The 16,339-nt window shown below is 47.4% G+C and overlaps 2 protein-coding genes across 4 annotated transcripts in view; one reads left to right on the top strand and one right to left on the bottom strand.

Moving 5' to 3' along the window:
- HRAS (HRas proto-oncogene, GTPase) overlaps nt 1-8,072 on the bottom strand; it is a 39,873-nt gene extending 31,801 nt beyond the window's left edge. Inside the window, exon 1 of one of the 2 annotated variants that reach the window (XM_066551352.1) lies at nt 7,749-8,072. The gene's annotated coding sequence lies outside the window, so the exon portion shown is untranslated. The remainder of the gene's footprint in view (nt 1-7,748) is intronic. The other variant, XM_066551351.1, reaches the window with a different exon arrangement.
- Nucleotides 6,958-16,339, top strand: part of LRRC56 (leucine rich repeat containing 56) — a 100,755-nt gene continuing 91,373 nt past the window's right edge. For both annotated transcript variants that reach the window (XM_066551344.1, XM_066551343.1), the window contains exons 1-3: nt 6,958-7,069; nt 9,942-10,023; nt 11,060-11,117. The gene's annotated coding sequence lies outside the window, so the exon portion shown is untranslated. The remainder of the gene's footprint in view (nt 7,070-9,941; nt 10,024-11,059; nt 11,118-16,339) is intronic.

Below are 16,339 nucleotides of genomic sequence, written 5' to 3'. Positions count from 1 at the left end.
TATTCAATTGACCAAATCTTCTTACTGTTTTACCAGGGGATATCTATCCATTTCTTTGGACACAAGCCCCACTTTCAGCCTGGAAGACTGACATGCAAAGGACTGCCATCCCAATCCTCCCCTCACATCACTTCTAAGACCAGACAGCTAAAATATTAAAATAACAGTCAAGACAGCCTTGGTTAAAATGATAAAAGGAAATAAACCCCCACCTTATCAGAGTTCATTGTGATAAGAAAACACTTCTCTCATCAGAAAATCAGCTTAGCAACATGTCAATAGCTGGGTGCTGAATCTTTTGACACTCCTCAGTTACCAAAGGAAATGGGAAGCTGACCTTGCAGTCAAAGTGCCAGACTAGGACAACAATTTCTGTTCTCAGCTCTGCTCTAGGCTCCTCCTGTTAATGTGAATCTTCATTCCCCAGTTCTCAGCTGTAAAACAAGGGGTTGTAATAATGTGTCTCCTCTCCCTGCCCAGTGGGTGCCCCAGCTATAGGCACTGGTAGATGCTTGGCAATTTTTCATTTTCTAGCAGATATGAGGGGCGGCCAAGCCTGGGCACTTCATAGACTGGAAAAGGGTGGCTGCTTGAGATGTACCCCAGAGAGGAAGAGGAACAGCAGAGGTATAAACTGGTGTCTACTGAACACAGACTAATGTGTTCATCCTAGAAGGAATGTGAAGCAGAGGACATCTTATCCAGCCCCTGATAATTAGGTGCAGTAATTGTGGGGTCAGATGATTATAATTTGCTCATGAATCAGAGATTTCCACCCTCATCCATCTACCTCTCTGCTCTGCCACAGACCTGGTGAGACCCTGCACATGTCCCTGTGCCTATGAGCCACATCAGTACACAGCCTCATTTCTGTGGAAAAGCAGGGGCTGAAGCACTTTTCCAGGTCTAGATCTGACTCTCTCACATCTCTGTTTTCTACCTCCACCATGGTCATGGTAGTAATTTCTTTCCAGTGGATATGTTTTAAGAATCAGTACCTTAATATTTGGAAATTATAGGGACCACCAGAATAGCTGCAGAGCCATCAGCTGCAACTGAGTAGCACAGAATGGAGGAGATGCAGCTGTACTCTTAAGAGGAGAGAGAGCAGATCTGACTCTCTTAGACTCCAGTACAGCCACCACACACCCCAGGAGAACCATGAGGCAGAAAGTGAGGCAGGGATTTGTGTGCACCTCCACATCCATCAGCAGCTACACTGACTGCCAGATGGGAGGTGACACCACCAACCAGCACAGCAATGTCCTCCCCCTGCCTAGCCCCCAGCACTTATCCTCACCCTGCCTCCCACATCAGTGGAGCAAGAAGCCAGCACATGCTTGTCAAAGCAGGTCAGGGAGCAGACCACTCGCCCAGGGCTGCCTGTGTGGAACGTGGGACAAGCCCTCCAGAAAAAACTGACTGGCCTCTTACAATATAATGCAAATCAGGAAAAGGCCAGGAGATACAAAACTGGGAGAAACCTTGCATGACCAAGGTTATATTGTAAGGTTATGTATTCATCCTCTGCACACAAGGGGGGAAAGCAAGGGCTGTGCATGCACACACCAGGCAGGAGGTACCTCCTGCTTTCACCAGCATTTGCTAGGTTTGCATTCTACAAAGCAGAGTTGTGCTGTTCACAGCAGGAGTCTAGCAGAGTGGGACCAAAAAGAGCCATTGCATCTACAGACAGAGATCCAAGGGGAGACAATGAAAAAAAATAATAATAAAATTAGCATACACACATGCCAGGATCAGTCCCATACAAGAAACAGAGATGTTTTATTTACTCAACATAATCAATTACTGTTTTATCTATTGATCATATCAACTAAAGCCTGGTTTCTCAGGCCCAGCCTTTTCCTGGAGAAGGAATTCCAGTCCCTCACATATCATTAAGCCCCTGACATCCAATGCAAAGCCATTAGCAGGGAAGGAGCATAGCTGCTACAATTGCTACAGAAACAGAGGACCTCGTGCCACACCAGGAATACTGCTCTGTCTCGTGAAGTGGCTATCTGGGGTGGGATGGAATCCATCATTTGAAGGCTCCAAATTTATACATTCAAGCTTATTTTATACACATGGTTTGAAGCAGGCTGAATAGAGCTGGATGTAAGCCACAGAATTGCTGAAGATAGCACAGAGTGTCAGAGCGCTCAATGTGATCCTGGAGCAGGCCAACACGGTGGCTGCCTGTTACCCCAAAAATCTGCCGATGAACAGAGCTCACTTCTTTCTCAGCAAGCCTCTAAACAAGATCCCAGCTTGCCTCAGGCACAAGCACTTGCTGGCCAGACTCTTGGGAGATTTTTCACTGCTTTGCCCTTCTCAGGGAATGTGGTCCCATGCACTTCCACTTCCAGCCAGCCATGGTTCAGCCCTGACCAGCAGGAGAGCCAGTGCACACTCTGCAAAGCAGCAGACTCCACAATGCCTTTCTCCACTGATCTCCTCCCTGCTTCTCTCTCTGCAGAGCCTCACCCAGGGAGAACAGGGCAGCCTGGAGCGGCCCCCGCTGTGCACACCTGCATCCCTCATTTTACTCCTACTCCTTGGCTTTTTAGATCTTGCTCCTCTTCTCCCAATAAGAGCACGACATCTTCTTCATTTCACAGGCCACAGCTTCTCCTTCACGTCTGCTGTTCTCTCAAGGATGCTAAACAAGCAGAAGACATACAGGCATCTTCCCAGAGACATTGCAGCAATGTCTCTTTTTTGTATTCGTCAAGTTATTGCTCCCACACACACACACATTTAAACTCAGCTCCACCAGCTCTCAAATTTAACTTGCATACGAGCAGTCTGATCTATAATGTATTTAGCTAAGCAAAAGGAAAAATCCTCTTCAAGTTTGGCCCACAGCACAGCACTATACAAGTACCTGGGCTGCCACTGGCTCTGCATTATCAGAGTGCCTCACCCAGGGCATCCTACCCCTTCAACAGATAAGCTGGATATTTGCTGGTTATCTGCTAGGTCAGTATCCCTCCTAAAGAAAAGTCCAGTGAAATAAGCAACCAGCTTAGCCAAGGCCATATGGGGAGTCACGACTCCCCAGTTCACAACCCTCTGGCTTTAACCACAAAGTCATCTTTCAGCAGAGATTAGCTGTTCCAAGAGCCCACATTGCTGTCAGATGGGCACCACAGGCAGGTCATGCATTAAGACAATAAGCATGGAAATACTATTCTCTCTGTAGGCATTCAGGTCAGTTAGCACCACACAGAGGAAGCTATAAAACCATACCCCACTGGTGAGAAATTGATAACAGAGTTTTGGTTTTACTGAGCTGGTCATTAAACAGTGCTGGTCCCACATTACAGAGAAATAGCTAGAAACACAGAGAATAAACCAGATCATCCTGAAGTATTTACCTCTGGATAGCTGGAATTATAAACCAAACATCACCAGCTTCTGTCTCTCCCTGCAGTAAATAATTAACTGCAAAAGAATATTCCTCTTGGCTCCATCCTCCCCAATCAATTCTGCTTTGCAACAATGTGCTGCCTGGATTGCTCTCTGTATCAGTGCACCCGAGTGTTCCCCAGACCCCCTCGGAAGACAGAGGAGAGGTGGAACTGTTCACTTCGGTACAGCACAGACCTTTCCTTCAGGGTACAAGGGAGCATCGTGGCATAACTCCCAGTACTTCAAGCAGTCAGCTATGACATACACAGCTTAGCTCATGCACTGCTGCAACATCACTGCAACCATCAGCAGAGGCGAATCACGCACTCTGAGCGCCCCCATCACACCCCTCTGGACTGCCTGAGCTTTATTGCCAAGGCAGAGCAAATTTCCTCCCCTGAAAGACAAGGTTTTCTATTCCTTTCATTATTTTTGAATTATCTTCCCCAGCCCTAGATCTCATCCAGGGGTAAAAAAAAAAACCCAAACCACCAAACAAAGTCTACTTTATAACAGAAACGTCATTTCTTAAGAGACTTTCATTTTTGTATACTAAATCAAAGTTGAATATTGTGACTGCTCAGTCATGCACTATAGCCTGCACAATGACCTGTTCACCTCTTGCCACCTACCCTCATCAACCTGAATTTCATACAGACTGCAAGTAATAGGAAAACCAGAAAACATCCAAGCACTCGTTCCTTTTGCTCTACTGAAAGATCACTCCTGGCTGTAAACCTAGTGGGGTGGAAGGATGATGCCAGGAGGAAAGGAAAACTGCCTGGCAGGAAGGCTGGGTTTGGTCAGACAGCAGATGGAAGCAGGTCGCATACAGATACACAACCAGGGAACAACACAAGGGCTGCCATTTGATCCTGGTTGCTTTCTTAAGATACAAAGTCAAATTCACTTTTGAAAGAAGCATAAGGAGAACACAAGGAAAAATGACAGCTGGGGAAAACCTCCAGAACTGCAGGAACAGCCTTCCTGCAACAGCCAGAAAACATGGGGAGAGGCAGAGAAGCATTACCACCAAACAAACATCTTCATACTCAGACACAGTCTGGGTTCAGTTTTACATTTTTACGGGTTTAAACACATACCAGATTTAGATGAGCTGACTGTGAAGTGCTCAATAAAAAACTCCACCAGGAAGGTAGAGAAAAAGAAGAAAAAAGGCTAATTTAGACTAAAAAACCATGGAGAGAGAGCTTCAAGAAAGAGACAGAAGAAAGAATGGAAGGAAAACCATGACACTAAAGAGATAAATGAAACAGATACCAGGGACAGTTCAGGAAAAGATCAACCATGCAAAAATGGAATGAAAACTGGAAGAGAAAGATAAGTGAACAAGGAACATGCCATGACAGATCAGCTGAATGGCAGTTGGCAAATAGATCATTAATTTCATCTCATCCGTATTTGTCAAATAATTTGTTTGATTAAGACTATTTTGTGGTCTTCAGCCAGGTATAGAGCTGATCAAATATCATGTCATTAATATATTATTAGATTAATACAAGTAAAAGTCAAATACATTCAGCATTTTTATCTGCTGCTCACTAAGTTCTGGTTCTAAGTTTACAGTTCAAAAACGTTGAAATAGAAAGCTGGAGATAAATTACAAATAAAGATTACTTGAAGCACAACCATTTTGCTTTTCCTAGACTGACAAAAATACAGTATACTGTATAACTCATCTTGAGAGACAGAAGAGAATCACCACCCTCCCACAAGGAATCCCTCTCTATAGGCAGTACTTTTTGTCTTGATTTTATTTTGTTGAATGTTTTCCCCAACTTTTCTACTCCGTAAAGATTTTTCACCTCAAGAAAATCAAGGGCAGCCTAACAGAAAGGTAAATTTGGGGTGCACTGGTAGCAGGAGGGAAGGCAGAGGGAGCCATATCCAGCCTGGAAGCAAATGCTTATGTTTGAGCTGAGCTTTTCTCCTCTTAAACGGAAGGCAGGTGAAAGATGAACAAGGACGCCTCAGGATCTGTACTCTCACAGGGAAAAGTCTCCCATTATCAGCAGCCTTTTCCAAACCTCCCTGGGAGAACCAGGGGGAAAAAAAGGTCACTTGGCCATTTTTCAGCCTGTTTTTATCCCCCTTCCCCAAGACAATAGCAAGGTCCCCTTGAGAATCCTCAGACCATGGGGTGAAAGCCATCAAAGGCAGGGCATCTCCACACACGTGGTGGTAGGGCTGCCAGGGAGCCCTGGGGAGCAGAACCAGGCTCAGGAGGAAACCGTGGCCATGGCTTTCTAGGCTGACATCAGAGGAACACGAGGCTACTCCCACTGCTGTTCTACCTTCACCACTGGCAGCAGCCAAGAATCAAACTCACCACAGGAGAGAACCACAACAAGGGCAACTCCCTGGGGCCGGAAAAGTGTCCCTCAGGTCATAAGTCCTGTTTAAATATCTCAGCAATATCCCAAACTGAGATAATTATTGCTAATTACAAGATCATTTTAATGTAAACATGAAGGGTATTACCACGCATACTTCATCTCTTTTTAATTAAAAGAAGTAAGAGGTTCGCTGAGATAAAAAAAAAAGACATGCTGACAGCTCCCACCCAAAAGCAGACTTTTCTGCAGTGATAACACCCATCAGCTTCCAGACCCACCGAGAAGACTGAACAGGGAAATCAATCAGCATCAGCCTCCCCAGTGCTAAAATGAAGCAGTTGGCACATTATTAATCACACAGGAAAGACATTTTATGAGGAGAAGGAAAGGACCAGACACACAGAGGGGTGATACACATGGATTCAGACATGGCTGTCTTAAAAACACTTGGGAAAATCACACAAATCACCAGCTGTACAATTAAAATACTTCAGAGCCGTGAAGGATAAACATATCAGCAATTCTGACTACAGCAACTCTTTAGCTGAGCACACACCAAACCTCATGTGTTTTCCTCCATTCAAAACCAGTTCCTGCTCCAAGCTGCACATCCTACCCATGCCAACCAGACTGAAGTACATCTTGACACAGCCTCACCAGGAGTTCATACCCCTTCTGCATTTCAAAGACCTACCCAGGAGCAACTTGCATATCACAGGCTACAAGAGATATGACCATCCAACTTAGGACACTGAAATATCAATGGCTTGACTTGCCATGCAATGGCTTAACAAGCCATTCCTGCTGCACAGTCCTGTTTCCAGCTGTCCTAAGCATTTTTCCAGCAGCTCCAGAGTTCGCCAGTCCACTCTGACTTCTCATCATCTCTTTTGTCTCCAGGCTCGCTCCACTGCTTGAGGTAATTTTAAAACACATTCCCACTCAGGACCTGTATGGGCCAAGCGAGCCATCAGATGCACCTTCACTTGGGGTGAAGACGCTGCAGCCCCGGACTCCGCAACACCCTTTGCAGGGCAGCAGGGCGCAGGAAGCCTCGGCACGCCGCAGAGCCCCGGCGGGGAGCGTCCCTAGGACGGAGGGAGGGAGGGAGGGAGAGGAGGGAGGTGTCACCAGCTCCGCAGAGCCGCATGCTCGCAGAACGGGGGACCTCGCTCACTTGCTCGCAGCTGCACACAAATACCTGCGCCTCCGCCACCTGCCTGCCCCCTCCGCGCCTCGCTCCGGGCCTGGCACGGCCATGGAGCTGGCCTCTCCCGGGGGGTGTCAGAGCCCAGCAGGTACCTGCTTTGGCAAAGAGTGGGGAGTCCGGGGTTCCCCCTTTGAAGCATCACAGGAGCAGTGTGAGGGATGCAAGGGGATGAGGGAAGACGGGTGCAGTGGGCTGCAAACTGGGGGCGCGAAGAAGAGGAGGCGAACACGGCTGCAGCTAAGGGACACGGAAGGGAGCGGGACGGCAAGGGAGGGAAGGAAAAAGGGCTGCAGCTTGGGAGGAGAACAGGAGGAGTGCACAGTGGGTGCAGAAGGAGGGCAGGGGCTGGAGGGCAGAGAGCAGGGAGGGCAAAGGGGGTACAGAGGCTGCGGCTCGGTGGTACCCCACCACCCTCCCACCCCGGCGGCCTGCCGGGGCTCGGGTCGGCAGGCAGCGCCCAGGCAGCAGAGTCATGGCGCGGCCAGGCGAGCAGGTGGGTGGCCGCCACCGCCCCCAGCACCCCGGGCCCCGCCGCCGCCCACCGGGCCGAGGGTCCGGCCCTTTTCACCGCCGCCCTGGGCACGGCGGGGACAGCCCGAGCACGGTGGGGGTACGAACTTGGCGGCGGGGGGGGAACAGCCCCGCTAACAGGTGGCGGCGGCGGCGCTGCCGACCCGTCCCCGCCGAGCCGGTGGGCGCTGCCCCTGCGCGACGGCGCGTCCCACCCACCGCGACCCAGCGCCAGCCCGCTCCCGGCGGTCACTCACCGGCTCGCCCACCCCGCCGGGCGGGATGCGCGTCCTGGAGAGCGGAGCGCGGAAGTTTAAAGCCGGGTAACAGTATTCGCTTTTGCCCTTCCAATGTAGGAAAAACCAAACTAGACGAGGCGCCCCCCAGGCGGGCGAAACCCCGCTCCGCTCCTCCCCGCCGGGGGCTTCAGCCGCGCGTCGGCCCGGCGGCGAGGGGAAGTTTCCACCGCGGTGGTGGAGGCGCCCCCGGCGTGCCGCGCCCGCCCCGCATTGGCACGGGGCGCCGGGGCGCTGTGCCGCCGCCGCGCCCGGACAATGTGCGTGCGGGGAGAGCGGGAGCGGAGCGGGAGCGCGCCCCGCCGGCGGCCGCGGCACACGCCCAGCCCGCGCCCCGCCCTCCCGCCGCTTGGCGCCCGCCCGCCGCCCCTGATTGGCGGCCCCCGCCGCCTCCGCCCTCCGGGTGGGCCCCGCCGCCTGTCAGTCACCGCCGCCGCCCGCCCGCCGCGGCCCGGCCGCGGGGCGGTCCCTGGGGCGGCGGCGGCGGCGGCGGCGCGGGGGGGGCCGGGCGCTGCCTCGCCCCGGCGGGTGACCCCTGCTGCCACCGCTCCCCGCCCCCCGGGAGCCGCCGGAATCGCGTCCTTTCCCCGCCGGGACTCGTCTGCCCTCCCCGCCCCGCGGCGGCCCCTCCGCAGGAGCGCCCCGCACCCGAGGGGAGGGGAAGGCCTGGCGGCCGCCGCTCCCGCAGCCCGCCCTTCCCCGCAGGACTGCCCGGGACTGCGCTGCCTTTGTCGGCGCCCCACGGAGGCGTTCTGGGGAGGAGGACCGGAGCCCCCTGAAATGTAGCATTGATTGCCGGTCACGGTCCTGCCTGATAACGTGATGCGCTAAACTCGGCTCACAGGGTGCATTTATCTGGCCCCTGGAAATGCCTAGAAAAATAGATGACTCCAAATTATTCAAGTGCAATTAAGGCCACAAAGGAAAGACACCTGAATTGGCTCAGTTTAAGGCAGATGAGTTTCAGTTAGACTTAGCAGCAGAGATATATGCACGGTCTGAGCAGAATTACTGCAATTTCAGATGAAGGTCCAAGCGTGTCGAAGGGCTCTCGTCTGATCCTATTTGGGTGCCACAAGGAGCACCGCTGAAGCAGAGCTAGTAAATATTGATGGACTCAAGGTTCATGTCCTGAAATCGGGTCTGTCAATGCAGTGCTTCCCATTCTGTCACAGTACAACAGACATTTTCTACTCTGGGCACTGTGATTCCCCTATTACTATTTGGAAACTGGATAGAGTAGATTGCATAGTCACTGTATTTTCCAGCAGCTTGCAGAGGTAATCAAGCTTTGATGCAGAATACGATGCCAAATAAAGTACGCACTCCTGGTACTGGAAAAGCACTGTTCTCTCTGACATATGTTTCAAGCACACTTTAACAATTTATTGTTTCCATTAGAAAAGTATCTAGTAATCTGAAAATCGGTCTAAAAACCATTGTTCTAGATACTATGCTTGACACATAATAAAAAGAAAGCTCATGCCCTGCAGAGCCTGTATCAAGAGCAGATTAAACACGTTCTAAGGATACCCGTAGAGAGAGTTGTGCAGGTTTTCTCAGGTCTCACAAACGTGTTGTTGCACCAGCACAAACAAACCTGCCGGAGCACTTTTCCAAAAACCAGCACGCAAACAGACAGGTCCAAACAAAAAGGCTGAAGCTTTAACCTACCTCGAAACTCTTCCCTTGCTTCTAACAAGCCCTCCTGACTCTGAGTGAGCTCTCGGTTGTGCAGGGAGGCGAGGGCCGCAGCTGAGGGAGAGCCAGCATCGCTCCCGAGCGAGCCGAGGGCAGAGCCGCGCACACACGAAGGTGAGGGGCTCCTCCACAGGCAGCCACACGCACGCACCGTGCGCCGCCTCTCCGGGCTACCTGTCTCGTCTTGTTGTAGCCGTGTCTAACGAGCGGGCAGGGTACTGGAGCATGCAGGAATCTTGCTTTTTGAAGCACCCTGAAAACAGGCTTCTCTTTTTTGGTGCCTAGGTGGCCCAGAAGAACTTGTCAGGAAGCAAGCACCAAATAGGTAGTAAAATAGGCCCAGCTATGGGGTGAACCTCAGTTTCATGCTTCCTGGGCTTCTCAGTGACCTCCAAGAACCAAGAAACACCGGAAGAGTTGACTGAAACTGCCTCTCTCTTGTTCATTCTTCAGTGCCAGATCACATCAGGCTATAAGATACCTGAGGACTATTTGTTTGCAGACTGCTGGAAGACAGAGACGGAATCACCTATTGGTGAGTCACAACCACACAATGGCAGAGGGGTGATGGCACAAACCTGCAAAGACACAGAGAGTGATAGCAGCTTAAAAGTGTCTTCTTTCCCCTTCTACTTTTTGATAAAAAAGCAAAATACTGGGACTAGATCCTCAGCTGTGGCAAAGCAAAGTAACTCAATGCTTTTTTCAGAGCACGGATTTACACTTTCTGAGGTCATAGCCCATTCTATTTGTAAAAAAATTGTTGTTCCTGAGCAGATTATTCCTTCCTTTCTCCAAACTTGAGTTTAATTCTTGGAAAATGTCTGGCTCTAACTGTTGTGAGCCTTGCTTGACAGGAAAGGAAGGCTAACCAAGGACTGGGTCCACTGGCATGCAGGGCAATGAAAAGGAAAGTGAGAGTATCTTAGGTCCTTACTGCCACAGTAAAACTCCGAAAACAAAATGTGCAGTGGAGTTGAAATACCTTCAATTCCCATACCTTCAATTTTTCATGATTGTTTTCACCAAACTGTACGCAGCTTGCAGTTGGAAGGCCGTAACTCATCAACATGCTTATCCTGTCATGGCTTTTTGTACCAACACACTAAATTCAGTCTGTGAAGGTACATTACTGATTTTTGTAGGTGCTGTGACCCAAAATTAACTCCTTGATATTTTCACCCCCGCTTTAACTTCTGTGAGAGGGGAATTGTAGACTAGACATAAACTTAGCTGTCCACTGTGTGACATACAGACATGCCAAGAGCTTAGTGAGCAACTGAACTTCCTCATCATCTACAGATCAAAGCTACATTTTTAAAATTAGAGTCTTTTTTTGAGTGGTTTTTACTAGAAACACCTAAGTTGAATCTTTCTTTCTTTCTTTCTTTCTTTCTTTCTTTCTTTCTTTCTTTCTTTCTTTCTTTCTTTCTTTCTTTCTTTCTTTCTTTCTTTCTTTCTTTCTTTCTTTCTTTCTTTCTTTCTTTCTTTCTTTCTTTCTTTCTTTCTTTCTTTCTTTCTTTCTTTCTTTCTTTCTTTCTTTCTTTCTTTCTTTCTTTCTTTCTCCCTAGTAAAAAACTTAAAAGACTATGTAAAAGTCTTCTTGTGATCATCAAAATCATCAGCAAGGTAGGTAACAGTAATTTTTTTAGCTTCACAAGGATACATACTTAAATACATCCAGATATCCACCATATATTTTTGATATACTGGAGGGTTTATTAGTTCTCAGCAGACACAGAGAGTAGATTACTGGTGTCAATTGCTATTGTTCTGGGTCTCGTTTTGTAACCATATCTACAAGTTCACCTGACTTTTAATCATGCAGATTGCTTTCTGGTTCTTTCCATGGCTTTTGAGCTCATCCTAGTCTGTTTTCCTGAATGCATGCTTTTTCTGTGTGACTGAAACTTTACTGGAAGGTGTTTTCCATGAAGGCTCTGTCATTGTGCTCCCTCTGACAATGTCTCTGACAGCATACTGAGAAAAGCAGAGATCTCTGTGAGTTTTGCTTCCCCATTGCACAATATTCTTCATGATTTTTTAACTTAATCCTCCTGAAGATACACTAGACTCAAGAAACGTGCAAGTCCTTTTCTCATACTGGGATGTTTTCTTGCCCATCTCTCCCTGAGCTTAGAGAATGAGTAGGGTCATGGCAGAAAGCAAACTGATAAGTAATCAACTTTTAAAAATTTATATCTTTCTAGGGAATGCAAATTGTTTCCTTTTTGTATATGACTGAGTAACACAAGTAACTAATTATGGCAACCAGCTTATGGAACAGAAAAAAATATATCATTACAAGGGGCTTTGTTACTATAAGAGGGAAAGAAGCTGAGACCTTATCAGTTTTGTTCACTTGTGTGTCATGCATCATCTAGGTAGCAGAACCTGTCAGTAGAAGTTTGTGTTCAATTCAGTGCAAGTCATCTGCCTTGTGGGCCTATCTGATACTTGGATCAAAGCTGAAGTGCAGTCAGAAGGAAAGAAGGAAGCGTTCAGAAGAATTGAAACAAGGCTGGATTCTCAGAAACACAAAGACAAATCCATTTCCTCCAAGCTGATGCAACTCTGAAGATGCCAGTAAGGGATGAACCAATTCTGAAATTAATTTGGCTTGCATTCTCTGACAGTCTCCATTATTTTACTGTCCTTCTTTATTCTTTTTTAAGTGAAGTAAGTCAAACCCATTCTCTTTACAGGGATGCTTCTGGGAAGGACAGACTCATTTCCAATCACCTTGCTTGGGTTAGTAAGTGAATGTAGAAATGGCAAAAGGAATCAGCTGAGGGCAGAGAGGGGGAACTGTCAAAGTTACCACTTTGGGAGGAAATACAAGCTGAGTTTATTAGCTCAGAGGAGGACAGTTTTGAAAACTGTTGTTTGTGCACAGAGACCAGCAGAATTACCCTGTGCTGAGGATTGGCTCATTTATAGATCTGGAGTGGGTCTAGGGTATGCTTTACTCTGGAGGTGGAAAGGATGTCTTCTGTGTGACAGATTTGAAAAGTGAAGGAAAAGCTGAAAGTTTCTTAATCCCTTGACTACTGATTTGAGCCACAAGTAACACAGCTCCAGCTGTGTGATGGACTGAAGTGTATGCTCCCCCTTCTATTTTAAAAACACTCTCTCCCAGTTAAAATTTATGCTGTTCATGCACTAGTGCTAATGCTTGAGAAACAGTGGCCAGCTTTCTGAGCTGCTTGGGGCCTAGCTGAATGCACAGGTAAAATTCTCGTGACTCATGGACAATTCTCTTCTAGCTTCCTGGTGAGGTTGTAGAGAAAATGCTGCTAGATAACAAACCCTGACAATAGCATGACTTGGAAAGAAGCCTTTGAAAATAAACTCTTAATGTATCAGATAAATCTATGTGAGATGCAAAGCTAGAGTTCACTCTTGACAATGAATTCTTGTACTGTGAGTGACTGACTATAAAAAGACTTGGGAAAAATCTGAGTCTCCTGCAACACAAAGAAACCTTGAGATAAATGAAAGTCATCTCAAAGGAACCAAGCTAAAACTGTTCAACACTATCATTTAACACAGTTTCCTAGAGACTGGGAAAAGTCAGTGGGCTTATCCTTACTGCAGGTTGTACCAAGAGAGAGCCACAAGAGACATCACAAGTGTTAAATGCCACAAATGTGTACTTGTCATCTCAAGGGCCTGGGAATCTTGGAGATACTTAAGATTTGGAAGCAGCAGTCCAACTGCAAAGGGTTTTTAAGACTGACACTGAACTGGAAAGATCTCCTGGAATAATCAATTAACAAAAAAACCCACTGAATTAATTAATCAGTCCTCAATAAATAAACAAAATCTTCCTCTATATCATCTCCAAAGGCACGGCATTGCTTCAGATGACTTAAGCAGTGAATGGGACCACTTTGTTTTTAATCCCCAAAATAATGGCATTAATATTGGATTAAATTCTGCTTAATAATTGTGCTCAGGTTTCTTTCAACCAAACCATTTGAAATGCTGCAGAAGGTTCTCGTTGAGCAGAGCAAAGTTGTCACTTCTGGAGTGTTATCTGATCCAGGACGAGATCTTGCTTATGATGGATTTCCTTTTTGAAATAAGCAAGGCAGCATCTTGCCAAGTGCCTGGCTCAAGCCCCACCAAAACTAGAGAGAGAAAAGATTTCTGTTGACTGAAATAAATTTTGCTAACAGTTGGATTTGGTCAATTTTGAACTGAGAATAGAAACTAGCAGAGACGATGCTCTGGAATCGCAGAAATGAAAGACTTTGTAATCAGAGCTTGGAAGTGGAAGGAGATTCGTGTTCCATAGTTTAAAAATACAGACAGCTGCTGGTTCCTTTTTTTGCTATTAAAAACCCCACAACCCAAACACACACACACACAAGACATAATTCAGAGACTGGTCATTTCCCAGTCAGACTCCTTCTAGAGACACTGTGGGAATGAAAAGCTATCACATCTCCCTAGATGTGGTATGCAATACTTGGTAACATGAGACCCTCCCCTGAGTGGATAATGGGACGGTTGGGCTTCAGATTTTGCTGTGTGGGGTGAGCAGGGGGGAGAGATGAGATAAGGGTTTGATCTCTGGGTATTTACAAGCAGAGTGGCTTTCTACAGGTGCCTGATAATTTCAGTCTGATCTGAAGCACACTGCCCTCTGCAGTGTTCCTGTTTGCTGGCTATTTGTGCTTTTTCCAGAGAGCTGTAGCTGATCATGTGCTGAATCTGGAGCCTGAGACACTGAGAAACAACACTGATTCTTTCAAGAAATGCCCCCACCTCATCAAAAGTTGCCAGGGTTGGTGAGGTCCTGTGTCTCCTTCCACTCTCTGCTGTGCCTGCCAGCGTAGATCAGCAAGGGTCAGCTACAGTAGGAGGCCTGGTAATGCAGAAATCTGCAAGTTGGGAGCAACACTGATTTTCCTGGCAGTGGCTTGCTGGCATATGTACAGGAGCTTTTGTTAGCTGTCAGCCTGAATGGAATGTCAATCATTCCCTTGGAGCCTGATCCTCAGATCGCTGCACTCTGAGAGAGGGCTTTTGCCTTTGTCTTCATACAGCAATAACTCAGGTCTGTGGAAGCTGGAAGTCTTATTTTTTGTTAAGAAGCCCTTGTGATATTTAGCCCCCATCTGGTTTTCTTTTTCAAACTCTACAGAAAAGTTTGAACCCTTTGCAACTGATAAGCTACCAGGTTTTTTCATGGGACAGTTTGGATCACTTACCGTGCTCTGGGTCATCTGTCACTTTTGCTGGCAGGAGCCAGATTTCCAGAGTGGAAGTAGGATGAGTTGCTAAGGAATGTCTTGTGCTCTATATCATTTCTGCATTCACTGATGTGCAACAGATTTATCTGTGTAGTTCAAGGCCTCTCTGTACCAGATGAGTTTGTATTGAAATCTCAGACCATCCCACATGTTCTCCTGGAGAAGACACAAAGATTATTGGTATTCTTTTTAAAATACTCTTCTTCTCCATCAGCTAATGCTGATTTTCTTCCCCTCAGCATCAAAGAACAATTGCTAACTACATCTCTTTCTTGCAGAAATTTCAAAGCAGTGTTGCACAGCATGATTCAGGCATGCACACATGGTAGAACTAGATAGAATTAAAGACATTTGTTTTTATCCAGTTAAACTACTGATTCCTTTTCCTTTGACTGTTTTTAATATACTGGCCACACATTGTCTCTAACCTTACCATGCAGCCCTCCTTCTCATCATCATGCTCAAGCTGCTGAGCCTTTTCTTCTCTTCTGTTAATTCCCTCACTAAATTCTGATTTTCCTTCTACTGTGAGGAGATGCCCTGAGCCTTGGTTCCTATCTATGCAAGCAAGTAAAGCTGATGTGAAGCAGAAATACATTACAATACAATACAATACAATACATCAGACTGGAGAGGAGGATAGAATCCAGCCTTCCCAGCATCTCTCTGCTTCTTAGTGCTCTTAACACACCAGTGTATGCTCTATTCCTACCCAACCTTAGTAAAGCTTGCTCATCTGGTCCCTTTCCATTATGGACAGGTGTTTTCCTCTGTGGCAGCCTCTTCCTGATGCTCTTGTGCAGTGTTTCCAGCTCCCCCTCCATCCCTCTCTGTGATTTCCTCAAATACATGCTGCTGCAGTAACCAAGTCCATAGGTGACCTCAGCCTTGAGGTTATTTATAGCAGAGGTAGACACTGTCCTGCAGTGCAGCTGCTCATTGTCAGAGCTAAAGATCCTGAGTTATAGAGCTCCCTGGGAGCTTATGGTGGTAGCAGTATTCCCACATCAAGTGAGACCCAGGTTAGATACTGAAAGGTTTCCTTGGCAGTGAGGCTCTGCTCTTGTGTCACTCTCCTGTCTAGACTGTCCTGAGAAATCCCTAGTAAAAGTGAGGGCACAGTCCTCCCACACAAATGCCTTCAAGAGCAGCACAGGGCTAGAAGTCATCCCTTCAGTCAGAGACATGACAGAGTTGACCTCTCCAGGGTATTTCTACACCTATTTCACACAGATTCTCTTTTTGCTGGCAGTTACCCCTTTCCTTATTACAGAACTTTCCCACACTGAAGCCATAAAGTTGACCACAGCATCTTGGTGGTTTTGTCTGCAGTTTGATCATCCCCTTTCCTCTGCTGCTTCTCCATCAGGGAAGGTGAAAAACAGAAGAGGACCTGCAGTCACTTGCATCTTGCAGGACCTGGTGCATATCCATTTCATGTTCCTAGGTAACTTTTCAGGCAGATGTTCACGAGCTCAGCAGTGGTATGAGTGTGTGTGTGTGTGTGTGTGTGTGTGTGTGTGTGTGTGTGTGTGTGTGTGTGCAAATCACCCAGATACTCTCTGAGGGTTTTCAGGGGGCCAGTGCTAA

This window comes from Molothrus aeneus, chromosome 6 (assembly GCF_037042795.1).
Source record: "Molothrus aeneus isolate 106 chromosome 6, BPBGC_Maene_1.0, whole genome shotgun sequence".
In the NCBI taxonomy this organism is placed as follows: Eukaryota; Metazoa; Chordata; class Aves; order Passeriformes; family Icteridae; genus Molothrus; species Molothrus aeneus.
The sequence above is the reverse complement of the archived record's forward strand: the minus strand, read 5'-3'. Positions and strand labels throughout refer to the sequence as shown.